Raw genomic sequence first — 26,966 nt, forward strand, 5'->3', positions numbered from 1 at the left:
TACATTTTTTAAAAGTTGTGACTGTTTTGTATGCTGTGTTTTTATCATATAATAAATAAATGGGTACGTTATTTGCTTTAAATGCCTGAATAGTGTAATGTGTTATAAAGTACAATTAATCCTGGTGTTTAAATTGAAAATCTTTTCCCAGTTCATGTCATTATAGCAAAATTATACCCCAAAATATTATTTTATACCCTAATATATTAAGTTTCACTTGCTGCCGGCAGATGCGCTAACTTAGTAAACACATATTGTCGTATTTGATGAAATGGACAAACGACCAAAGCAATCGTATGGGTTGGAGGATATGTTGGAAATGAACATACATACCGAGAGCATTCGGTTAAAGGCAGGGTCCATGATCTCTGAAAGCCAATGTTGATATTTGAAATCACCTGAACAACCACGCCCCTACCCCAATAGAATCTGGACGTTTTTTGATAGACCCGCCCCACACATACGCAAGCCAGGCAACGATGTTGTTTAGTAGAGACACACCTTACTCTTAAATGGCTACAAGTGTGTTTTGGTAGTCTGGTTGACTCCCTTTTCCAAAGCATTTTTCAGAAATCATGCACTCCCCCTTTAATATCATCATCTAATTTTTGACTGAGGTGGCATTTAGCGGCTTTTGCATCTGAACTCCTCAGTTTCCTAAATGCACCCTGTATCTGCCACTTTTTGGAGAGTCCTGGTCTAAGCTCACATCATTGTTTGAGTCAATGGCTGAACACACAGACCGATGTTGAAAGTGCAGTTTGCTTAGGTTTTGTACTGCACTTTTTGGCAAACAGACAGCAAATACTGTTTGAAAGTGAGCACTGTGCCCGACACTCTAGAATGCAGAGTACTTGACGTGTGAACTTTAAAGGCTGCCAGACAACCCTTTTCATATTTGATACAAAGGTAGTTGCCCAATAACATCACTAACAATGTGACTGCTACCTTGAAACACACAGCCACATAAGGGGTGTTATTACCTTTTTATTATTTCTGTTTTTCTTTCAGGTATTAAAGGCAAAAAATGTTAGTTTTCACTGCTATGGTCTAAAAATGCTGGGTTATATTCAACCCAACAATAGGTTTAAAGGGGATGAACACAACCCATTGGGTTGTTATTAAACCAACTTTTTTCCTACTATGGAAGTCAATGGGACTTCTGATCGGTTTAGTTACAAAGACAAACTAATACTATGAATACTATATCTAGGGCTGTCACGATTATGAAATTTGGTTGACAGTTAATTGTCTAATAAATTGTGGCGATTATGATGATTAGTTGACTGTTTTATTATAATTTTTTATAATTTATTTCAACATTGTTGTGATTATTTATATTAACTATTTTGCAAGGTTTACCTGGCAGTAAATATGAATACACATAACACATTTAATAATTTTTTTATTTAATTCTTCATCAGAAATAAACACAATAAAGTGTCGGAAAAATAACTAAAAATAAAAATGCAATCAAAATAAACTGACCATACCAGAACAGGCCTTAATAGTAGCCAGTCCTTCTGGTGATATTAGTACTGACCACATGTAGTCTGTAGTGGCTGCAAAAAAATCAATTCCTTACAGATCCATAAGTATAGCAACCTTCAATTCAATTCAGTGGAAATTGAATCGAATTATTTTTCCACTGTATTGAATGGCTTTGCAATGTATTCCATTACACTGTCAGTTAAGGAGCAGCATCTGATACGGTCTCCTTTATACAGCTCCCCCTTGTGTTTTTTTAGAGAGATGTGCAATCATTGCGGTGATCTGAACAATCGCGAAGAACAGTCGAAAAAGGTCAAACAATCGCGATGAGACAATTATTTAATCATTGTGACAGCCCTAACAATATCTAAAAAAATAATATGAATACTTTATCTTTCTTTGTGTTCACCAGAACAAAAAAATATATACAGGTTTGTAACAAAATGAGTTGATGACAGAATTTTCATTTTTGTGTGAACTATCCCTTAAAGAGTGTAGAGATCGCATTTTCAAAACCATAATGAAGATGAATTGGAATTATGGGAGATGTCTTTCTCACCATCCAGAGATCTACACTCTAAAAAAAAAAACGGTGCTATATAGCACCAAAAGTGGTTATTTGCTTGTAATCATAAAGAACCGTTTTTAGTGCCATATAGCACCGGTGAAGCACTAGTGAAGCACCTGTGTAGAACCATATAGTGCTATGTAGAACCATATGTGGTGCTATATGGCCCCTATTTGGTTCTACTCAGGTGCTTCACTGGTGCTTCACCGGTGCTTTATGGCACTAAAAATGGTTCTTCTATGATTACGAGCAAAGAACCACTTTTGGTGCTATATAGCACAGTTTGTTTTTAGAATGGAATACACAAGCGAAATCCGAAGATAGCGTTTATATTACGTCATTAAAGGTGACCAGTGTTGGGGAAAGTTACTTTTAAAATAATGCATTACAATTTTAAGTTACTCCCCAAAAAAGTAACTAATTGCGTTACTTAGTTACTTTTCATGGAAAGTAATGCTTACGTTACTTTTAAGTTACTTTTGTGTTACTTTTGCGATACTTTTGCATTACTTTTTCTTACTTGGCTGAGCCTTGATCTCTTTCAGGCCTAGGTGGCTTTTATGACTGAGAAGCTCTGCATTCAGAAATTGCATATTTCCATCGCAAAAATTTCAAGCTCTGGCCTGCCATCCCCGTTTCTAACTGAAACTGTTCTGCTCAGGCGCTCACACATAGAATGCGTAAATCTCAGTTTAACTCTTTCACCGCCAGCGTTTTAAAAAAGTTGCCAGCCAGCGCCAGCGTTTTTCATGATTTTCAAAAAAGTTTAATGTCTTCCAGAAAATTTTCTTCTTCAAATATATAAACATACAATATACCAAATGAAAGAACAGACCCTCTGCTTTCAAAAAAAAAGTTTCATCCTACCTTCAGTAGTTCTTTTGTAATCAGCTTTTGAATATGGGTAGGTTTCTGCAAAAACACCACATTTTGAGCAAAAAGCAGAGATAATTCCATTTTTGTGACGAACTTTTCATAGAGATACCATTCAGAGCGATCTTTAAAACAAACACGGACATGCAGCAGCTTGCCATAGGGCAATACTTCCGGGTTTAAAAAGTTGCGGAAGGACGCCACCTAGTGGATAATAGCGGTATTGTGGAAAGACGGAAAAACTCGTCATTGGCGGGGAAGCGTTTTCTCTTGATTGACGAGATATCTGTACATAATGAAGTACATAGATTTTTTTTACATCAAATTAATTAAACTGAAAATTAATTTGCATTTACTCATTACTTCAGAAAAGTAATATTATTACGTAATGCACGTTACTTGTAATGAGTTACCCCCAACACTGAAAGTGACAATCGACGAGACATAATTTAAAATGGGAATTTCTCTGGCTTTACAAATCCATGGAAACTTTTGGGGAAATTTAAGTAAAAAACTGCATGAAATATCTTCTTGTTCAAGTGGTTTTTTGATATTTCATCTCAAAAATCTTACATGTTGTGCCTTTAAGATCAATACATTGCATAAGCCAGCATCAAACTTACTCCCACACAGGCACCATCGGTTTTATTTGAGATTGGAGCATTTGTAATAACCACTCTGATGCAACATAACTCTGATCCAGAGTTAGGGTTTTGTAAGCCCAAGTTAGATCTCAACCCTTGATATTTGCCACTGATATCATGCCAAGATTACATGATTAAACTGACCATTGTCTCTCCACATTACTAACAGACTTTTCTTTTAGAACAACAATACAAATAACTTTTTTGTCCTTTCTTGCTTAAAGGGTGTAAAAATGGCATTAGGGCTTTGCTGGTATATCATCTTGGGGTTTAAAGCATACGTTGGGTATACAGTGCACAGTATACGTAGTATGTAATAATGAACACAGGGATGCAAACACCTTACAGCAACATGTATCTTTTTAGCTATATTGTGTGGTGACACTTTTCAAATTTTATTATAAAAATACCTAAAAAGTGGCACATTAAAGTTAAATTTTAGAAAGCTTTATCGCATGAAAAACATTTGTGCAAAACATACCACAGGTACACTAGATGCAAATGTATCACCTTTTTTAGTGTCTCAATCTTCTTATCGGAGTTTTTATCCGTGGGAACATATCTGTAAATACTGCAAAAATCACAAATTCTTTTGCTTTGAGCACTGTAGAGATGCTAATGCAGCACATCCCACATGAGACTTAGAAACTGAACAAAAAATGAACGTCTTTTTACTATATACATACACACACACACGCTCCTACACCTCACACAGATAAGCATTCCCAATAGGCCAATTGACACAGAGGAACAGGTGCATGCTGGGAGACCAATACAATAAGTTAAGAGGCCAACCACATGTCAAAGTACAAGCAAACACAATTGTGCACACACACACACAAACCCTTCTAATCTTCAATCAGACTTCTAATCATCTATTATTTGCCTGTCATAAATAATGGATCTAAGTGTTCAGACTGCCACAGATTCACTCTTTTAGATGCAAATTTTAACTTATTCCCACACGGCCATTTAGCCAAACAAACACACACACATACACACAAAAACACAACAAGCTTTGCTGGAAAATCATACAGCTCCAACACGCCATCACTTCATAGGGCATTTTAAAGCAGACACATCCATTGGATGATGCACTTCTAAATGCATTAAACCCAGATTTAAGCACTATTTCATTTTTGTACATAAAATGTCCTCCTCTGCATGAAATTACCTTGCAGATTCCACAAAAGTGGTCAGAGTTACCCAGTCACAAATAAGAGGCGAGCAAAAGGCATCACACGCTACCTAACAACCTGAAAATCGCAGGAAGTGCTCTGAGAGGTACCAGAAGTGCTCATTTAAAAAAAATCTTACATGCAGATGGTAAAATAGAGTACCTTGACTGACTCACTCACCTTATAAGTGCACAGAGAGTTCAGGCTATACAGACATGCCAGATATTATCTTATTTAGCTATTTTATGCTGCATCTGAAGCTCAAAACACATACTTTCCTCATCACGGTGCACACACAAATACACCTAAAGCAGAGATATGGCCTTTTAGGGATGGTTTAGCAGGTATGCAGTGCACCTGGGCATGTAATGTATAAGGAAATGTGTGTCTATTGGTGTATTACATGGATGTGTGTTGTATGTCTGCAACATCAATGTATAGCACTGAGTGCCAAAATGAGGAATGGATATTGTTGACTTCAAATGGTTGGTGTACTCATGCATTTACAACCTTGAGAAGCCAGCACACACTGAAAATGGTTTTCGTTGACCTTGGCTGATCACACATATGCTTCCAATCTCAAGGCATTGATATACATATTGATGCCAAACACAACAGATTTGTTTCCATTAAGCCTTATATTGATGCGCCCAAGCACACACAAGCACGTGCATCATCAGATTCAACACACACACATCAGCCAGCTGTACTCACACACCACAAAATGAAAAATCTCTCTTAACTACATGTATTATAGATGGGTATCAGTCTAGGCCGCAAAATATATTTCTAAAGAATTATTGGCTAAGTTCATCCAACACAACAGGAGTTTTATTAGGAAATCACACTCTGTGGATGTTTCCTCGACATGCGCTTCGGCCGGACTGAGAGATTCTGCATCGGCCGCTTGCGCCGGTAGACACGCGCCACCCGCTCCCCTCACGCCGCCACACCCCCTTTCATATGAGCGCCGAATGGTACGTCCCGGTGATGCCGAACGTGTCAGACGGTGAAAAATCCGTGAAGACTTGAATCTGAATCTTAACCGTTTAGAACACGACGCTCACTCCGCGTGCGAGTGCGCGTGTGTACGTTTAGCTATTGCGAGCCACCGCATCCCGTTTCACTTAGCATCGTTTCCCAGTAACCGAGCACCGCCTCTCCCGCCGCCTAACCGGAGCCACCGTGTCTCCGACCGAGCTGCTGTGCTCTCTGAAGGATAAACCCCAGGATTCAGTGCCGGAATTCGCAAAACGACCTTTTCCTGAATATCTGCCAGAGATTACATGATCTATCCCGGGATTTTCAACTGAATCATGGTCAGCATTGAAAAAGGTAAGAGGCGACTCTGCGTGTATTTGTGGTTGTTTGCTCAAGACGTGATTTCTGTGTCTTTAACGGATGGCTGCGGGTAGGGCACCCCTGTCAGCTCTTAAATAAACGATTAAAACAATCGCTTATTCTTTAAAATAACGACGAAATATTGAAGAACCGTTATGGGGCGACGGGAATGAGCTCGGTCATTTGTATCTGCGCAGTACTGAGAGCGTTTCCGCGCTCCGAGCACAGACATCTACAAACACCGCCAGCCCTTTAAATGAATCCCCATCCGTCCAGTGTGACACTTTCTTGGTTTTGCTACGAGCTTTCCCGCCGTTACCGGACGCAACTCATACTTGACAGTATCGACTGGACGTAAGACCGCAATTACCCGCCGCTCGTGAACCTGACGGACTGAACGCGACCTTTACGCTCTTTAACTCTTGAATTGCGATATTGCAATGAGTTATGCCTGCTAATACAGCAGACGGCGCTAAATGTTTGTGTACAGATTTCACGGACAGTATGAGCAGATTAAATGACCACGACCGGGTCACCTGGACGTCCTGGTAATTGAACTGGTAAATATTTAAATTTCACGGCTTTACAGACGAGGACAGACCGGCCGCTTGGATCTCATATCTCGCCGTGGATTCGGTCTGCGACACATCTGTGCATTATTCAGTAAGTTTCCCTCATAGAAAACCGCTGGAAAGATGTAGAGTTGTTCGAGAGAAGGAGTTTAAGTGTTCATGCTTCACTTGCAAATGCATCGCTTTATATGATTTATTTTTAATTAGACATTTGCACAAATGGAGAGATAGTGTTGTTCTGGTATTTATAATATTTAAAATGCTAAATAAATTATTAGAGACACGTAGCTGCTAGTGAGGTTAAGAGATACGTAACTACTTCTACTGAGTTGTATTAATAAAACATTTTCAGATTAGGTATGGCTTTATGGTACTGTAATGTCAGTTTTGTTAGGGTGGTTTTTGTTAGACCAGAGGTTACAGGTTTAATCCTAACTTTGGTTAACTGAATTTACGGTCTTTAATGCTTTATTTTATGATCTATACAATGTCAATTATATTTTATTATTTGTGACATTATTTACCCTGACATTTGAATTAATTAATATTTCTGCGTGTATTCAAATAATTTTATTGAGTTATTATACATTTGGACAGAAATAGTGAGAGAGAGGACTGTTGTAGTATTTACACCATTTGTATTTATAATACTGGATAATATATTTAGAGTTCAAAACTTTGCACTAATAATGCATTTTAGATGGTGAAGAATGGTCTTTTGGTACAATAGGTAGTATTTTTGTTAGCGCTGCCACAGTGGTTAAGGATTTTTTTTTGTAACACGTTAGACGATCAATCCCAATGTTGGTTTAATGAAAATTCAGTCCTGCTGTATCATTTATGTGCCCTTGAGCAAGTATCAAACCTAACCTGAGAGTTAATCCCAGTGGTTAACAGCACTGTAAGAAATCACTAAATAGCAACTATGAACCTGCAATATTTATATGCTAGACCAGGGGTCTCCAACCTTTTTGTGAGCAAGAGCTACAATGGATAAAACATCTGGAGGGCTAATTTTTGATATAATCTATTCAAACCTTTTTTGTTTTACATGTTGATTTTATTTTATTTGACATGTTTTATAATTGTTTAAAATGTCAACATGCAAAAAAATCCAAGGAAATATAAAAATATGTAATAAACAAATATTAATATTGAGGCTATTAGTAGAATTTGCTTTGGCGGGCAACTCTGTGTTGGAGACCACTGTGCTAGACAATAGAGAGTGAGTGTGTGTGTATGATATTAGTCTACTGTAAGTGAATCAGCATGTTGTGATCTCCTTGTTATGCTGGAGTGTTTATGAAATGTTTATTATTTGTCCTGACATTTTAATTAATTTGTAAAGCTGTCTATATTTTAGATATTTGTACATTTGGGTAGTATGCTTATTGATAATAATTGTTTGCTACATTTATATAGTGATTTACTGCAGTACTCAAAGCACTTTACATATGAAAGGGGGATTATTTTCAATCACCACCAATGTGCAGCATCCACCTGGATGATGCGACACCAGCCATATTGTGCCAGAACGCCCACCATACACCAGCTTATTAGTGGAGAGGAGACAGAGTGATATAGCCAATCAGTGTATGAGGGGATGATTAGTAGGCCAATGGGCAAGTTTGCCAAGGATGCCAGGGCACACCCCTACTCTTTTTCGAAAGACATCCTGGTATTTTTAACAACCACAGAGAGTCAGAACCTCGGTGTAACGTCTCATCCGAAGGACGGTATTTTTTATATATATACTTTTTGACAGTATAGTGTCCCCATCACTATACTAGGGGGTGTTAGGACCCACACAGACCACAGGGTGAGCACTAGGCGTGGGCCGGTATGAGATTCTGGCCGCATGATAACCGTAACAAAAATACCACGGTTTTGCGGTATTGCCATTGTAAGACTAAAATGTGTTATTTTCAAATGTCTCTGTTAGGGATGCACCGATAGGATTTTTTGGGCTGATACCGCACTCGTATACAACATAGGATTTTTTTGGGCCGATACCGATTTAAACAGACAACTTCTGGCCGATGCCGAAACCGATATTAAACACTCGTATACAATACTATACAGCTGGTCTATAAGCTAGTTTATTTCTGCATCAAATAATTTTTTCTGAACATGGATTGGATCTAATTAACATTTAACTGACCAACATAATAAGAGAGGTACAAATTAAGCTTAAATTAATAAAACTAATATAATAAGACAGCATGACAACCTTCAAAGGTGGTTTTTGCTATTCAGCATTTATTTTATTAACAACATGAACTCATGAACTTAATGCAGTTAATTAAAAAACAATCGGTATCGGCCTTTCTCGTGCTATTGCCGATATGCCGATGGTTTCAAATTCATCAAAAATCGGCCGATACATCGGTGCATCACTAGTCTCTGTATAAAAACATCAACATTTCAACTGGACACAATACATTTTATTTTTAAGCAACATACAACGTTTATGCCAGGTAAAAAGAAAGCTTTTAAATGATAATATTCTTTCAAAAATATGTAAGTGAAATGTAAGCATGAATTCAATTACACGATTTAATTCATTTTGTGTAAACACAGTTCATACATTGAAAATGGTATCACAGAAAATTTTTGTGGTTTTGAAACCTTTGTATATCTTGAAACCGGTAACCGTCATGCCTAGCACCCCCTGGTCTCACTAACACCTGTATCAGCTGCAAACTAGTTTAGGTCTCCTGTCCAAGTACTGGCCAGGCTCAACCCTACTTAGCTACTTAGCAGTGGGCAACTAGTCTTGTGTTACAGGGTGATATTGTTGCTTGTTGATGGCTTTTAAGCAAAATGCTTGAATGCTTCCACATACAATATGTAAGTCACTGTGAAATAAAATTAATAAGTGTAGGAATTTTGATTAATATGAACATCAAACAGATCGTTATGGTTGTCTTCCTATACCAAAACGTGTCATGAGAAACACATCAAATATTTGTATTACTTGAAAAGAACACATGTAATACTTATTTTTACCTATGGAGGCCGCTATTACTGGCATGATGACGTAAGTGAATCCACTGACTGGTAAATTGACACAACTTAAAGGCAAAATGCAACATAAACATCTCCCTGAAAATTAACTGCGGTTTAACTTTACTATGATCATACTAGTATAGGTCATATATTTTTCTAAGGGTCACGTTGAAAGGGTTGCAACCATTTAATGTCATGCGAACATCAATGGTGATCTGCGACAAAGTTGATCAAATTCATGACATCTACACTGTTTTCATTTGACATTTTATTATAGCCGATCTCAGTGTTAATCTAATAAGCCACGCAATTTCCTTTAATCTTTTGTGAACATCGGTACAGAACATTAGATTATCGTCATGTGTGTTCAGTACTCTCATTTAGAACTGAATGTAGTGCCACATTACCGCTTTTGTCTTTCTCTAAAATGTCGAGGTTTAGCAGGGACGGTAGCTGCCCACGCTGGCATTAACCCCCTGCTATACCTCAGCCTTTCCTAACAATAGAGGTAAAGACCCAGAGGGGCTTCAACCAGCTCTCCTGCTCACAGCAAACGCCATAGTACTGCATTCAGCTTTCATTAACAACACATTCAGAGAGGGAGAGAGCGAATGCAGCGGGTTCTTAGCTTTTTGACAGGCCCCAACAGCTTGAGAGCCTAATACATCAAAAGCTCCAGCTAGCGCAGCCCAAGGGTACTATTGTTCGACGTTTAACATTTATTAACAAACATTCTTTTTTATTTATTTATTTCGTTTAGGAAAAAAAAACACTTGTTGCAATAGCAATCAGTTATAATTTAAAAAAATCACTGTTATCTAAACAATGATTAAATGTGTTTAACAAAACATTAACGCTTACAGTGTGGTGTGGATATGCTTGGCAAGTTTTGTTTATTTAACATGTAGCTAACAGTTTGTTTTGATTGCTGTGACTATATAATTATGGCAATGAATGCAGTAACCCTGCCCTCTGACCCACATAAGGGTTTATCAAGCGAAGAGGTGTCACAAGGGGAAATAGATTGGACCTCATTACAGATTAGCCACCGTTGTCAAATGGCCTCAGCTTTGACATTAGCATGTTAGCGCTACTCCCTCATGTCTGGATTAATACTGCACTGGAAACAGGGGATTAAGCAGTGCTTGCCCAACCCAGATCTGCCAGTCACACAGCCGTAATTATACTAGCAAAGTGTCTTTTGCTAATACCACTGTGTTTTTATTCGGCGATGAGCAACAACCAGGGGACCGATTGCCATGTTATGACACAGTGTTGTTTGCTACTTCTAAATACTTCAAGGTTATTTGGGCTTTATTAAGGTTGGAAAATGCAATATGTTCAGCTTAACAGTGCAGAGTTGAGGTTATTATGTTTCTTTTATAATTAAGCTAATGTCTGTTTTTAACAGGGAATTACTTCAACATGATGCTTACTGTATTATACGTTTCCTGTAACTGTTGGAATAATAAATTAGTATGTATCCAGATATAAGTTTTTTTATCAATTTATTAAAAATAATAAGTAACTCTGTACCAGTGTTCCAAAAAACAATACTTACCGACCGTTGATGTTAGTATAAAATGCAGAACAGTAGGTACAGTAGCACTTTCTTTTATTATTGATGCATGCTGCGTTTCAAAGCTCTTGGTTAATTATATTTCTCTCCCCCATTCTTCTTCTCTTATCCTCTTATCAGACCCCCACTGTGAGTCACTGTTATTCTCCTTCACTCCCTCTTTCCTTCTCTCTCTTACCCCCTTTACTTTGGAAGCCCCCTGGCTTTTATGCCATTCAGATAGATTGTAGTCTTTCTAAGAAAGGTAGTAATTTTCACAGTCTTGACACCCCACCCCACCGACCCTGCAACACTATTTACAGGTAGTAAGAGTGAGCTAAGTCATCCTACACCTCTCTGTATCTTATTTTTCAGTTCTAATGCCTTTCTTTTTTCTTTATTCTCTTTATTCTTTGGTACAGTTCTTAGAAATGCAGTTCGACTTGAGTAGAGACTGATACATGCATAATACAGCCCTGAGGTTTTATATGGGAGAAGACTGTGATATCATAATAGGACTCCAGAACACTGAATTTTTTCTTATTCTGTTCTTGTTCCATTCTGCGTTACAATGCACAGACTGTCGCCTAATAAGGCCCTGTGAAGTGAGTAGTAGAGCTGCACCATTATGACAAAAATCATGCAAAAATTCTTATTATTACTCCTATGCAATATCTAGCTTTTAACAAAATATACGTGCTTTTAACAAAATATTTAGTTCATGCTTAAATTAAGCACTTAGTTAATCGTGTCAACTATAATTTCATTTATTTGCTCTTGTTAAATCAATTTTGCAGACCTTCTTCACATGGTGTTCTTAGTGAAACTCCAGTTCATAGGAAATGTACTGTATGTGCTCACTCCTAAGAACATTAAAGACAAGGAGGAAGTGCACATCGATATATCACTTCACAGGATGTGGACAGGGAATTTAGCCATCAGTCACTTTTCCCCACCTCAGTAATACACGAAATAAAGGCTGAACTAAATGCAGTGAAAAGGGGTTAAGGGAGCAACATTTTTATCCAGCTTGGTTCACCTTAGGAGCGGTTATACTAGACTGCATGTATATAGTGTGCCTGATGTGTTACTGCATCAATGAACATGGTTAAAATAAATCAAATTATAAATTAGCCATGTCATATATAAAAATTGTATTATTAAATAAAATGTAACTCATTTTGGAAACTGCATTAACTGTAGAGTGTGTTGTGAGTACTAGGTTTCATATGAATTAAAATATTGGTGCTTTTCCATTGCATAGTACCCCACGGTTTGGTTTAGTTTGGGTCGGGTCAGCTTACTTTTGGGAGCTTTTCCATTGGGTGCAGTACGTAGTACCCGATACTTTTTTTCGTACCACCTCGGTTGGGGTTCCAAGCGACCCGAGCTGATACCAAACGTGACGCGAAAACACTGTAGATCACTGATTGGTCTGAGAAAATCGTCACTAAGCGTCATCGCTATAATGTAGATTAGCTTTACCTTTAGTGCTAGCTTGCGCTGTCTCGAGCAAACATGTTGTCATCAAGTTCCCAAACTCCCTTTTAGCGATGAAAAATATCCACAGGTTGAGAATCAGGGACACCATAAGGGTTTTTTCCAAACTTGCAGTTTGTGGCGGAACATTCGCGCGAGCACGTCACCATTATATGCTTAAATGCAACTTCAATGAGGCTCAGCGGAGTGTGTCAACTACTGACGCCACGGGTGTTTAAACCGAAACTGTCATGTGAGATAGAGGTAGCGTTAGTGATAAACGCGATGTGCAAACATCTATTTGTGGTGCCCAATTTTAATTTTGTGGCAGACAGAGAAATAAATAAATGTATGGGAATGTACAAGGGCGCTCTCACTTGTAGGATGTCACAGCAGTATAGCGCAAATATAACGACACGCCTATAATCCCACTGCGAAGTGATACTAAACTCGATGGAAAAGCTAACCAAGCCGAAGTGAGGTGAGCTGACCCGACCCGACCCAAACTAAACTAAACCGTGGGGTACTATGCAATGGAAAAGCGCCATAAGTGTCACTCTTGCCTTATGCAACACCACCGCTTTCCAATATTTTACTATGTTTTTACCTCAACTCAGAAAAATTAATACATACCAAAATGTACCTAGTATAATAGTATTATAGTTCTATTTTTTATATGCTTAAAAAAATCGGCATATTTTATTTTGTACCGCCATACTTACTTGTGTAACTACTCATGTAACAGTCTTTAAATACACTGTAAAAACATTACTGGCAACTAGCTAAATTGATCTCTGTTTGGATCCTAAGGAATGAATGGGGCTAGGCTAAATGCTAACATATTCATGACGCATCATACAAAGATTAAGTGCATGTATTGAGTAAAGATAGGAAGGATTCATTCGTCTAGATTGAGGTAAGAACATAGTAAAATATTGAAAATGGGTGGTGTTTTCTTTAAGAAAAAATTGTGCTATCATAATAGATGAGGAATCCTCAGAACTTCAACTTTAAATTTTGAAGGTCCAATAATACATAACAGGCCTGTGTATCATATTCGGATTTGGTTTTGTCCATAAACGTCTGCTTTTTTGAAAAAGAACATTATATTTCTTGTTCCCCGAAACTAATTCATTATAGGAACTGTCTTTCTCTAAAAATAAGCTCCAGAAATGTGTGATAAATGGGTTTCTGAGGCACACTCATTAAGTCTCAGATATGTGTGTTTGAGAAGGACAGACTCTCATCACTCTTATTGCCATCCTCCAATATGTGAATAATGCGAACGAGATTGAACATGTGAAACATGTTTCGGCGACAATGACCACCAGATTGACCAAACAACTGCAGTCGGTTGAATGATTATATTCATTTTTAGATTTTTGCTCCTGGATATTTGATATGCATGAAAAACCACAACACATTTTATTATACGTGATAGAAAGCAAATATTCTCTGTCTCTGCAGTGTGATCCTCCAGCACACCCATATTAGGTGTGAATGATATTTAGCATATGTCACAGCAGACTGTAAAAATGTTCTTATATTGGTTTAACATTCGCTGTGCTTTAACCTTATGGTTTGTATGCTCTTTGTTTTTGATAGCTGGCACTACATTTCCCTTTTGGAGTCGGCAACATATTTCTCTATCCGCCTCTGGTAAATTACAGATTTTAAAAGGAACCGAAAGTGCATTATAAGTTGGCAAATTTTGAAAAAGAGTTCCCTCACTCTGTAGGTCAGGCTGCACATTTCTATCCATTTTTAAAAGGTTAGGCTGCCTTTCAACACAATAGAGGAGAAAGATGCATTGTCCAGCTCGAGCAACCATAACAGCACCCAGCAGATACGGCTTTGCCGTTTGATTTAATGACACATCATACTTTGCAGGTTTACAGTAATTAACATACTGATGAGACTTTTTGGAATATATTCTTATTTTAATCAGCAGCAAACTCATTTGCAAGATATGAAACATCATACAGCAGGGTGCCAGTGTGGGTAACCTGTCATTTAGCAGACGCTTTTATCCAAAGTAACGTACAGTACGCTAATTTCAGGAGCAACCTGGGGTCATGTGTCTTGCTCAAGGGCACAAAATTGAATGCAACTCTGGCACCATAACTTTCCAGAGCGTTGATCCCCTCCTGCTGCGGTGGGAATCTGCAACCTTGCCTGACAGTACAGATTGTTGGTGGTTTTTTTTACCAATTTTTTGAGAGGACAATTGATAGAAAGAAAAGGCAATGACGCAAGTATGCGTATCTAAAGTTATATTGCAAATAATCACATTTCGTGCATCTGAAATGGCCTACTTCTATACTATATAGTATGCAAAAATCCGTACAGGTATGTGTAATAAATAGTACTGTATGTCCAAAACCTTAATATGCAAAAAACTGTACATGAGAAGCTGCTTCCACTGAAATAGCATTGAGACTATAGAATAGACACTATTATACCAAATCAAAAAATCAATAAAAGTAAAGGAAAACAATTTTACTGTTTTATAAGGTAGCGGGAGACTAGTTCCCTCACCACAAAGCCGCAAATAATAAACTCTGTTTTTAACAAAAGTTTATGACACTTACACATTTTGTTCAATGAGATCATCTTTACAGATAAACATGACTTAAGGAATTTTGAAGTCTATGCGTTTACTAGAAATAAACAGCTAACCCTAGGCTACTATTGAACTACACCACATCATTACTACCAAGCTTCCAAAAGCTCTTTTAATCCAATTAAAACATTTTTAAAAAAATTCCCGATAAGGGAATACTCTGTACATTAATCTTTGTTGGGAATAGTTCCCATGTTGCGTTGTTTTTGAGATGTTCATGCGTGATGACTTTAAAGTCCCCAACTAAGGCTGTTTCTCAATTCCAAGAACGCAAAGAACGGAAATGCGTTCTCGTTAAGATTGGTCTTGCCAGGCGACCTTGGAAGAACGAACTCAGAACGTTGCTAGAAAACAGAACGCACTTGTGAGAATTGAGATGTGTGCGATCTTCCTGTTGGTCACCTGACCTCCCCAGATTTCAGCGCGCAAGTCTGCACTCGATGCATCCTCGATATCAAGAACCCATCCGGGTATTTTTATGCGTCCTCTGTACTTGCGTTCTTGAGAATTGGAATTGAACTTCGCCAGTTAATGAGGACGTAGAGCGAGGACACAAGGACGCAAGATCGCTGAAGAACACATATTGAGAAACAGCCTAAGTCTGGAGTCCCATGTAGCAACTTCTTAGCAACGGCCCTTTTAAAGACACATAAAAGCTTTAAAAAGTCACGAGTGCGTGGATTACTGGTGTGTTTTATAGAATAAATTGTGAAAGTATCTCATTGATTTCGGGGCGATGAAACCAAAAGTGCTAAAATGATATCCCGCCTCCGGGTTTTGCCAACACAAATATGAAATTCCTGTGGCACTTTATGCCAAAGGGCCGTTGAATGCTTCATTCTGATTGGTTGACAAATGTTCTAAGGGTGTGTTCATTATGTTTTTTAAACGTACACTTTTGAAGAAGTTACAAGTTTGTTGACCGCATTATGGTACATCCACACGGGGCGGTAGCAGTAGTGCTTGACGGAAGGCGTGTCTGAAGCGTGGCCAACAGCCAATCACAATGGCCGCAACACATTCTACTCTCTTTTCCGGTCTTGCATAAGCGTAATTGGCTGGCTCTGCACTAGGTTATTTGCATGAGGCAAATCTGATTGGCAGACGCACACATTGGCGTTTGAAAAGTTGTGAAATGTACAACTTCTGCCTTGAGCAATGGCAGTAACACGACACTGAAGGATCCACAATTTAGTTCGTCAACACATTACGTCAACCATTCAAAGTTATAGTCATGTGTAAGGTCTACGCCATAGGTTATCTGTAGCCTGAGTGTAGCTCTGCGTAGCCTTACGCGCACCTCGACAATTTTTTAACAGCTCGTCAGTTCCACGTGGTCCACAAGCACTGTGATTGGTCCACTAGAACCCCTACTGTCAGGTAATAACACTGCGTCATTGGTATTTCCGTTTGCGACGGTGAGAACAAAGATGGGCCAAGTTAAGAAGTGATTTAATGGTGACATAGAATGATTGAATGGGGTATTTATCCTTGTTCTGTAATGTGACAAATTTTGTTTGGGTCTGTAATGCCTTAGAAGCTTCCTAAAAACCTCTCTCAGATAGCTCTTTTAGGGTGGGGGATTTTAAACAAGTGGTTTTGCACCTATTTGGCTCCCCCTACTGGCTTAACTTGCAATCTCATTACTGATTGGTTGACTTTGCTGCCACTCAAAAAATTTTGCCAATTATTTTACAGTGGAGGGGCAGTGAGATGCCTGTGATGTCATAAGCATCAGTTTTTCAGATTGGGCCGTTTTCTGGCTGACATTTCTAAAAGAGGAATTTCTATGAGACTGAGATGTTTAGCATGTCTAGCACTTTTTGTAGATGCGGGTAGACTACCATTATTCAACAAAAACAAGGTATAAATGGTTTTTCATTCTCTGTCCCCTTTAACTCAAATTGCAACATAAGTCCTTGTTTTTTTACTTCCATCAGTGCCAGTCTTCTCAAAACATACACAACAAGTTGCTGTTTCTTCTTCATTTGTGGTTAAACTGGCCAAGCTGCTTCTTCATTGATGGTCATGCTGCTATTGTGGTAACACCGAGGGGCAACATTCCGATCTCTCCGATGAAGCCAATATAGAAGTGACTCAACGTGCAATTCATCGACTGGCCGCTTGAGGCTGGCTCCAAAAGTCAATTCCCATAGACCTCCATCTTAAAATGCCCAAATTTACAGTAGAAAGTAATATTTTTACAGCCTGATACAAAAAGTGTTTTTGGTCTATATAGCTGGCTTTAATGACAACTTTGAGGGGGGAGTATTTTTTGTAACTCATCCGTTTAAATTATATTAAGCCTTGAAATTCTGCATAATAAAGGGCGTGGCCACTTAAGTGAGGGGTGAACTGCCACCGCTGTCACTAGAATCGAGCTAGGCAGGCGTGGTTTGAGCAACCAGCCACCTCAGCTTTACCCATGTACCAGCTCTTTACCCATTTGCGAGTGATTTGCAATGACAAGATTGCCACAGCAGGCAATGCCTACTTTAAGCTTCAAAAATGATCTTAAAAAACCAATGGGTGACGTCTCGGACACTACGTCCAATCCTTTTACAGTCTGGGTTACACGTGTGGATACTGCCAGCGGTCTGCTTTTGTGTTTGCACATCAATGGCGCAAAAGTATATATAAAAACCGATGCGTAACTTAAGCCGTCGTGGCTACGCATAGGACCTACACTATAATAAGCCCTTTAATGAGAAGCGTTAACGCTTATGCACAGTGTGAATGTACTGTTACTGTTCCATTTCACTTCACCAAGTTTAACTGAAATAACAGATTAATTTACTTTTTAAACAAAAAAATTGTGTTAGCAAAATAAATTAATTGAAAATGAGTAATTAAAAAGAAAAGAAAATTAATACAGTAACTAAACACAGATTGCCTGCTTGTTCAGTTTTGTTTTTACTTTATTCCTAATAATATAAGACTAAAACAAAATTACTGAAGAAAATAAATGATAGGCCATGCTCACATTGTTCTCATTACTGCAAACACAAGTGCATGATCTCTCTCTCTCTCTCTCTTTCTCTCAAGCTGTAAAATTATGTTTGGAATTAGCAACGGAGGCTTTAGATCAGATACATAAGAAATTAGTACTCATAATAGCATTTAAAGGACAAAAACCTTACAGATGTCTTAACATAAAACACCTGAACAATGTCTTATATTTTGGTAACAGTATTTTCAAATAATTCCATGACCCGTTGTCAATAATCCTTTGCATAACTGTTAAGGAAAAATTATACTTTTTATTTTTGTCCCTGAAATGTATGCATACTGCATTCAAAAATACTGTATACATCATAAGAACATACTGTTTAAAGTAGATAGTTCATCTAATTCAGTACTCAGTTTTGGATGCTGTGATCTTTCACGATGCTAACACTTGGAATTCTTTAATGCCGAGCATTTAACAATCATTTCTGTAAAAAAGCTCTCTGCCAACATTAATGACGCCTATTGAGTGATTAATCAAGCACATGGACAGATTTTTGTCACACCACAGTCCTCCAATCTGAAGTTCTCGAGCCAAGCTGTAATTTAAGTATGATTGGGTTTTAGTGCGCTGAGATGATTAGGCACTTGGTTAAGAGTTTGCTATCAGTGAGACAGCCTTAAAATGGAGCCTGTCAGGCCCTCATCTGTGACACTGCAGGTGCTTTGTTAACCTGTAATAAGGGCACTTGAATGACTCACCTCAAGGCCGAACCCCAACCGGCCACCTGTTGTGGAATGATTAGGCGTAATTGTGTGCATGTACGGTATGTGTGTGTGTGTATAAAAGAAACCTTAAGAATGTAAAACCCTCACCTAATCACCTGTAACTGCTTAGCAAGCCTCTCGAAGCCATTTATCTATGACTGATTTATGTGCGAGATCCAAAATCCCATAGAGCTGATCAAATTCCAGACCTGTTATCTTCCCTCAAGGAATCTGTTAATGTTGCCCTATCAGAATTAAAGCTTTCTGGACCATAAGAAAAACATTTGTTGCCGTTTTTTCTCTTTTCGTTTGGTTCATCTCCCAAAGTTCACCTCGGCTCTCCCGATCCACTTATGAACTGAATTCAGATGGCGTTTTGTTTCTTCATTGCAAATTTAAAAGAAGTGTTCATTACTTATGCAAAACCCGTGTTTTAAATCAGCGCTCCGTACTGGGTCACTGCGAGTTCACATGACATCACCAAAATAATGCACTTGGTTTCTATGACAATGACATCAGTTGCGATGTCACAGCGATCAAGCGGAGAAAACGCAAACAGCTGAATAATTCAACAAGTCATCACACTGAATCAGAGAGGTCACTGGTGAAAAGTGTTTTAAAAACGACAAGAAGAGAAAAAGGGGAAAATCTCACTGAAGCGTTGTTCACTTGATATTGTCAGCGATCTTATAAAGCTGCTTATGATGTAATATTTTATATTATTTAATAGATGAATATTTTTACATTCCATTGCATATTAAATGATTCAGAGCTCTTTTTGTCTTTATGTTGGAGGCACGTTTGAAGCATTGAAACATCATGTTGTAAAATTCTATTACCCTGTGGATTGTTGTCGAAGCCGTTTGCATGCCTGACGCTAAGTGTTTTTGTTGTTATAGAGATTATTACGGATGTGTGCCCGGAATATAAAGAAGCATGCGAGGGTCACGGTGAAACACTGCAGAGAGGTGTTTATTTAGCATTAAGAGGCCGATCAGACTGAAGAGGTTTTAAAGTAGACGTTGGGTCAATGCTGGAGTGCGCTGACGGTGCTCTGCATGAGCTCCTTTGTGCACTCATCTGGAGTTGCCGGTCGAGGAGTAGGTGTGCGAATTTGGAGTGCCTCGGAGAGACCTTTTATTTGGACGCTTCGCCTAAACCTCCTTCGTTTCTGCCTCTGGCAGAAATATCTGGCGTGTTGTGTAGGCTTGCCTTGTTGAATCGGCTCCAGCTGTGCCGCATCTCCTGTCTTCACCACAGGCTGTGTGTTTTGGTTCTGTCCAAGGTGCTAATGAAGTGTGTGCATGTGCCGCTACAAGAGCTCACCGATTGGTGCGTAGGAACCTCGGCTTCACAGAATTCCCTCTGACCCGAGCGTGTGCTGTTTACGGATGTGATAATATGATGAAATAACAGCTTTGCAGATGCATTCATTTTCTTTGAAGAGGGAGAGACAGCTAACAGAAGGAGAGTTAAAGGATTAGTCAATTTTATTAAAAAAAATCCAGATAATTTACTCCCCACCACGTCTTTCTTTGTTCAGTCGAAAAGAAATTATGTTTTTTGAGGAAAACATTCCAGGATTTTTCTCATTTAATTGACTTTAATGGACACCAACACGTAACAGTTTTAATGCAGTTTAAAATTGCAGTTTCAACGGAGTTTCAAAGGACTCTAAAAGATCCCAAACGAGGCATTAGGGTCTTATCTAGCCAAACGATGGTCAAAAAATATGCACTTTTAAACCACAACTTCTCATCTATCTCCGGTCTTGAGACGCGCCAGCGCAACCTCACATAATTGCGTTATGCTGTGGAAAGGTCAGGTGTTACATATATGACACAAAGACATTAAGTAAGGGATAATGTATTTTGCGATAACTACAGGCTGCCTGTACATTATCCCGCTTATTACACGGCTACTTGCCACATAAGGAAAAAACTGGACATGAATATGAATTTGAAACATTTTATTGGCATATTTGTTTTAAATAAACATTCTTATCTTTCCGCGAAACGATATAGTACCACCATTGTTAATTGTGTTTGTCCAGTGTTTGTTACAAGATGGCGCCACGGTAATCTTAATTGGCGCGGAGGGATTTTAAACATACTGTACAAGTAGTACCGGCTATGCGTTATTACTTTGGAGTGGTTATTATTTGAAAAGAACGAACCTGCAAATGTCTCAACTGACCAATCAGAATCAAGCATTCCAGAGAGCCTTGTAATAATTAGTATCATTCCACATACAACAACGTCAGAACGGTCCTCTTTCTCCACACTTACAGTATGTAAGGGGGTGTAGTTTCGCATACATCATCCGTCATGCATATTTTTATTATTCTTGTCAAAAATGACAATCGTTTCGCTAGATAAGACCCTTATGCCTCATTCGTGATCATTTAGAGTGCTTTGAAACTGCCATTTTAAACTGCATTAAAACTGTTATGTGTTGGGGTCCATTGAAGTCCGTTAAAATGAGAAAAATCCTGGAATGTTTTCCTCAAAAAACATAATTTCTTCTCCAAAGACATCAACATTTTGGATGACGTGGTGGTGTGTAAATTATCTGGATTTTTTTAAAGAAAATTGACTAATCCTTTAATGCTTGTTATTCAAATTAAACTATTGTGTTTTGTTTTAAATGTATTGCTTCACATGTTTTACAGTGAGATTTTTCCATTGGGATGAAAATTAGATTTCATAAAAAAAATGACATCTAAGCACAAGCAGATTGCATCATATAGCAACGGCAGTTATTGATGTAGTTTAACTGAACCTCATAAGATCAAGGCGGAGAACTGGCAGATAGATCTAAATTCAATGTTAATTGAATTGGCTTATTATTGTAGGAAGCTATACGTTACATTCACTGTTCTGAGGAGCTGAAGTTTCCTTCTGTTTATAGTTTCTCTAATGTACCGGAATTTTCCAAGGGTGTCCGTGGCTTATAAATGTTTAGGAGGTTAAAAACTCTTAAACTTGAACCGTCCTTGTTCAAAAGCCTCTGGCGCCTCTGTAACATATGAACAGCTGAATTTATGAAAGCATTTATTGCCGTACTTCTAGAGCAAAATGTCTAAGCCTGTGATTTGTAGAGGTTGTAGATGGTTTCCAGTCCATCATCGGAGTAGAAATGCGCGTGTAAAAAAGGTGACATTTGCTAAAGGCGCTGGTAAATGCAGCTTGTATTCAAACGTTTGAAAATGTCCAAGGTGTCAAACAGGAACGTTTCTTACAGTGATTTATGAATTAGAAATATTAGGTCTCTCATCATCACGCCTCTGTCACTGACTTTCATCGCAGGGCCTTTTAGATCAATGCAGAACTGTGAAACTCAACAAAGACAAATTATGGAAAGGGATCTCATTTGCGATACGCCGCGAGGAGGGGAACTTCATTTATGAGCGGAATTAATAAACGCATTCGGAATTTGAATCGGAACGTCCCCACGGGCTCTGGATTCTAAACATTCCATTAGTTTGCCAGAACGCTGTCGCGCTCAGATAAACGGACTCAGCTGCAGTTGAGTTTATTTATTCCTGTCCACCAGCTCAGAGAGATACCGAGGTCAGAGGAGGTGTTCTGGTTGCCATTCGCTAGTTTTAGTATGCAGGTCCAGCACGATAAGGGAGGCGATAGCTTAGTGGGTACCGATCCGCAACGGTAATGTGACATATGGAGGTTCACTCCTACGTGAGTGTGATCTATGAACTGGAGGGTTACTGAAATCTGCGCTCTTCTATTACCATCCAGCCCTTGAGCGAGACACCAAACCCCAGGATGCTCCACAGGCAGTGTCCCTGCAATTAGTGTACTGTCACTTTGGATAGAAAAATCTCTACTTAATGGCTAGTAAGTAACACAATTCGGGTAGATGGTCGGACATGAAGAACATAAGTCTCTCCTTTCTATTACCTTGTAGCTGATTGTCCAGGCTTGGTTGGGAGCTGGATCATGGATTGAACAAAACAATGTTTTACAGTTGAAGGTTTGTTTGTTTGTGTGTGTGTGTGTGTGAGTGGCATACTGATTCGATTTTTTCCCTTTGAACCTGTCGGCGGTATTCACTTCCTGTGTTCCCCGTTCACCGCTAAAGACTCGTAATTTTGTACGTTTGGGTAGATTTCATTTGTACATTTGGTGGTTCATATTGTTTGTTTGTGTAGGTATACGCAACCCCCCACTGTTTTTGCTCGTCTTAACCAATCTCCTGAGAATAACTTGATCGTTTTTTTTCTCCTATCTCTCGCTTTCTTTCTCTCTGAAATGCTAATTTATTCTCTCACTCGTTCTTTCGTTCTGTCAGAGCGAGCGTGTGGGAGGGAGAAATGGCTTCTCCGAGAGAGGGGATAAACGCTGGTCTGAGATCAGTAAAATGGAGACATCTGGTAATGAGAGCGACATTCATACGCCACCAGGACCTCGATACGTTTTTTATTGATGCATTGAAAGTTTTACAAAAGCAGACATCCCTTTGGCCAGGCAGCAAACATCCCATTTTTTCCAGCGTGCGAAATCACTCCACAGTCGGTTGCTTTGTTTACCCCGGTTCAAGAAATTCACTCTTATGTGCTTGAGTGTTTCAGAGGTGCATTTCGGTGGGATTTTCGAAAGGTGCAGTTTTGGGGCGGGGGATTCATTAAGGCGTTTGATTGAGTATTACGAAGCGCCTTCAAGTTCATAGCTAAATAAATGGCATACCGAAAGAGTCTCACATTGCTCCCTCCTTCTTTTCCCCCTTTCTTTCTGTCCTCAAGCATAACGGTCACCTCGGATTTTTGAAGGATGAATTGCAGAGAAATACTTGAAGCAGAGAGAGGCCCCGTCCTTTAATTAGTCAGCAAAGACAAACACATTATCACTGCGCTCCGCAATTCTCACCTCTCTAGTCTTGGTGAGAGTCAATTCAAAACAAGTAATGAAGGAACAATTGAGAAAGAAATGAAAAGGCATTGGGACAGAAATGGCAGGAACAGACAATCAGAGTGGAAGAGCGAGAGAGCTAGGGGGATAGATGGAGAGGGAGAGAGAGAAAGCGTTTCAGGTTGACCGTGACAAGGTGAGAGATAATGATAGAATCCAAACCCTAGAGAGAAGTGTGTGTGTGTATGTGTGTGGGGTGTTGAGGCTGATATTCATCATCACGGGTCAGGTGTGTATGACTTTAGTCACTCCATTGTCTTGAAGGCTCCCACTGAAACGAGCCCCACTAAGAAAAGTGTAAGAGCAAAGCATATGGGTCACAGTTCAATGTCTCTTACCGCACACACACATGCAAGACTGTTTTCTGCTGTTTTTGGACTGTTATGGTTGTCGATTATGGCAGTGTCATGTGTGCACTCGAGCGACGGAAAGGAACTTATTGCGGTGAGACCCTGAACGCAGAGGGAAAGGAAAATACTCTGGGTCAAAGCTCAAACTGTATTTAAACTCAGCCAGATAAGCAGGTCTGATTAAGAGCCATTTAATCTTTTGATCTTTGTATAAAAGCCCTTTTAGTTACTTAAGCACTTGACTTTTCACGTAATGCATTATGAGGGAAAACATTATGCATTATAATTAGGGCTATTTAAAGTATGTTCAATATTTGTTGCTAATATTAAATTAACCAACATCGTGAATATTGCAATGATTTTAATGCACTTTTTATTTGGCCATTAAGATTCCTAAAGACTCTGCCAGCGGGTGCATTTCACGCCTTTTCTTTACAGTATGTCACGGCTTGTGAGAACGCCAGGACAGAGATATTTGAATAATTTCTCGGATTTAAACCTTTGCTGCAAACAGATTTAAAAATGACTTTGACACATTTATGTAAATCAGTCACTACCAACTTTTTTTCAATAAATCAATTCAAAACACAGAGGGAGAAATTAGAAGCCTGTGGTTGTGAATTTTCAACCTCAAAATAAATAAGTAAAAAAATAGATGTAGGTAAATAATGTTAATTTATTTGTATTGTTATATTGTGCATTCAGATAAAATAATTTTATGTGTTTTTTATGTAATGAAAGTGTATAAAAGGGTTGCACTATTAAATTAAGGTTGTATTTCCAACCACCAGAAGCAATTGTCTCTTAATCCATTAGCTAACATCAACTAATAATCTTGGTTAGTGGTCATTAATGCCTATATAATTGTTCATGTTAGTTGGTTATGGATTAACTGATGTTAACAGTTCCAACTTAAAACTAATACAAAATAGAAAAAATATTAGTAAATAATAAAAATTAAGATTTTAATGCTGTATTGTTAGTTCATATTAGCTAATGTATTAACTAATGTGTTAAGACCTTTTCGGATGGTAATTGTTTCCCGTGGAAACGTAAGGTATTTTTATCATTTATTGGCATCCGAATCCAGATTGTCAGTGTTTTTATCTGACCATTTCTAAGAATTTCTCGACCAAGGTTGTGTGGTTTAATTTGCTGTGCAAATCCAGATCTCTGAGTTTATAAAGGGGGATCAATGCAAAAGTCTTCCTTTTAGACACTGAAAAGCACTGCATGTTTACGGCTTTGCACGTTTATTCTGCATCAGTGAAGAGGCTCCATTTGCGTGCATTTTAAACATTGACACCTTCATAACTGAAATGATGAGAAGTATATGAGATCAAAGTTTCATCATCGCTCCACTACAGTGAGCGGGAGCTGATACAAATAAAGAGAAGAAAATCACAAAAACTTTCAAAATGTCTATTATCAGCAACAAGTGCTAAATAAAATGTTAAAAAGTGTATTCAATTACACAACAGTATTAAATATACATATAATTAAAGTATCTGAGTCATGTAAGTTAGTGGTTCCCAACCTTTTTCACTTCAAGGCCCCCTAGTTGGCCACAGCAATATTTGGAGGCCCCCCCACTTGTTCAATTTTTTCAACTTAAAATTAAATAAAACAAAAATAAGAAATAGAACAAAATAAGGAAAACATCTAACTGCTTGTTTTAGCTTATTTTAAAGCTTGTTTTGTCCAATTTCTTATATAATTTTAAGTCATCTTGAGGCCCCCTTGGAAATCAGCTTAGGCCCCCTTGTGGGCCCTGACCCGCTGGTTGGAAAACACTGATTTAAATGATCGTGTGATTAACCACATGTGTAGCACATTTTCAGGTGTTTCAAATAATAAACTCACACATCCACCGCAAATAAAGAGTTTTATTGCGGAGAAGGCATGCAAATATATTTAGAGACATCCTCATGAGCAACAATTACTGTCCGAATAGGGCTTAATTCAACCTTATTGTGAAGTGGTACTATTTAAATTGTACCTTGATTATTTTACCTAGGTTTTCATTTTACATTTTGTATAACCGCAGGGCTCGCAAAATTGCTAACGTCCCGGGGCTATTGTGAATTCCTGTCGAGCTACCAAAATGTATATCTGCCCTGCCCGTCGGGGTATCTTAGGGAGGAAAATATATATATATTTGAACTTCTTTCACTTTCCATTCGCAATCACTCCAACTGTACAGGGAGTGACAGTACTGTTTTTGTCATTGATGCTCTGGACCTATTGCACTTAATTTCCTCAAACGTCATCTTGTCAGTCATTACTATCCTCACGTAACAAGTGAAATGTCCTGCAGCAAGCTTAACCATGATTAAGATTGCAAGCGCAGTGAAGAGAATTGCGAACTTGCTGACAGTTATGTCAAAATTCCCCGATAAGAACAAAGAGCAGAGAAGTGCAATTTGCTGTAGGTCAGGGTAAATCAGATATCATTGTCAAGGATTGCTATGACAAAATATAGCCCCAACATTAAAGGTATGGATTAAGTATTTCTGTACTGGCAAGCTCCGTTTAGAAGCTCGCACACAGAGAGTAGCATTTCCAACAACGCACACACAAAATTATGTTCTCCCTTTGTGCAGAACTCGCTCTTAAAGTGACAGTAGCCCCTATTTTA

At 38.5% G+C, this 26,966-nt stretch overlaps 1 protein-coding gene across 1 annotated transcript in view; it reads left to right on the forward strand.

Moving 5' to 3' along the window:
• The first annotated feature begins 5,787 nt into the window (after positions 1-5,787).
• tenm1 (teneurin transmembrane protein 1) overlaps positions 5,788-26,966 on the forward strand; it is a 214,503-nt gene continuing 193,324 nt past the window's right edge. The window contains exon 1 of the mRNA XM_065250598.2: positions 5,788-6,089. The gene's annotated coding sequence lies outside the window, so the exon portion shown is untranslated. The remainder of the gene's footprint in view (positions 6,090-26,966) is intronic.

Source organism: Paramisgurnus dabryanus, chromosome 5 (genome assembly GCF_030506205.2).
Source record: "Paramisgurnus dabryanus chromosome 5, PD_genome_1.1, whole genome shotgun sequence".
Classification (NCBI taxonomy): Eukaryota; Metazoa; Chordata; class Actinopteri; order Cypriniformes; family Cobitidae; genus Paramisgurnus; species Paramisgurnus dabryanus.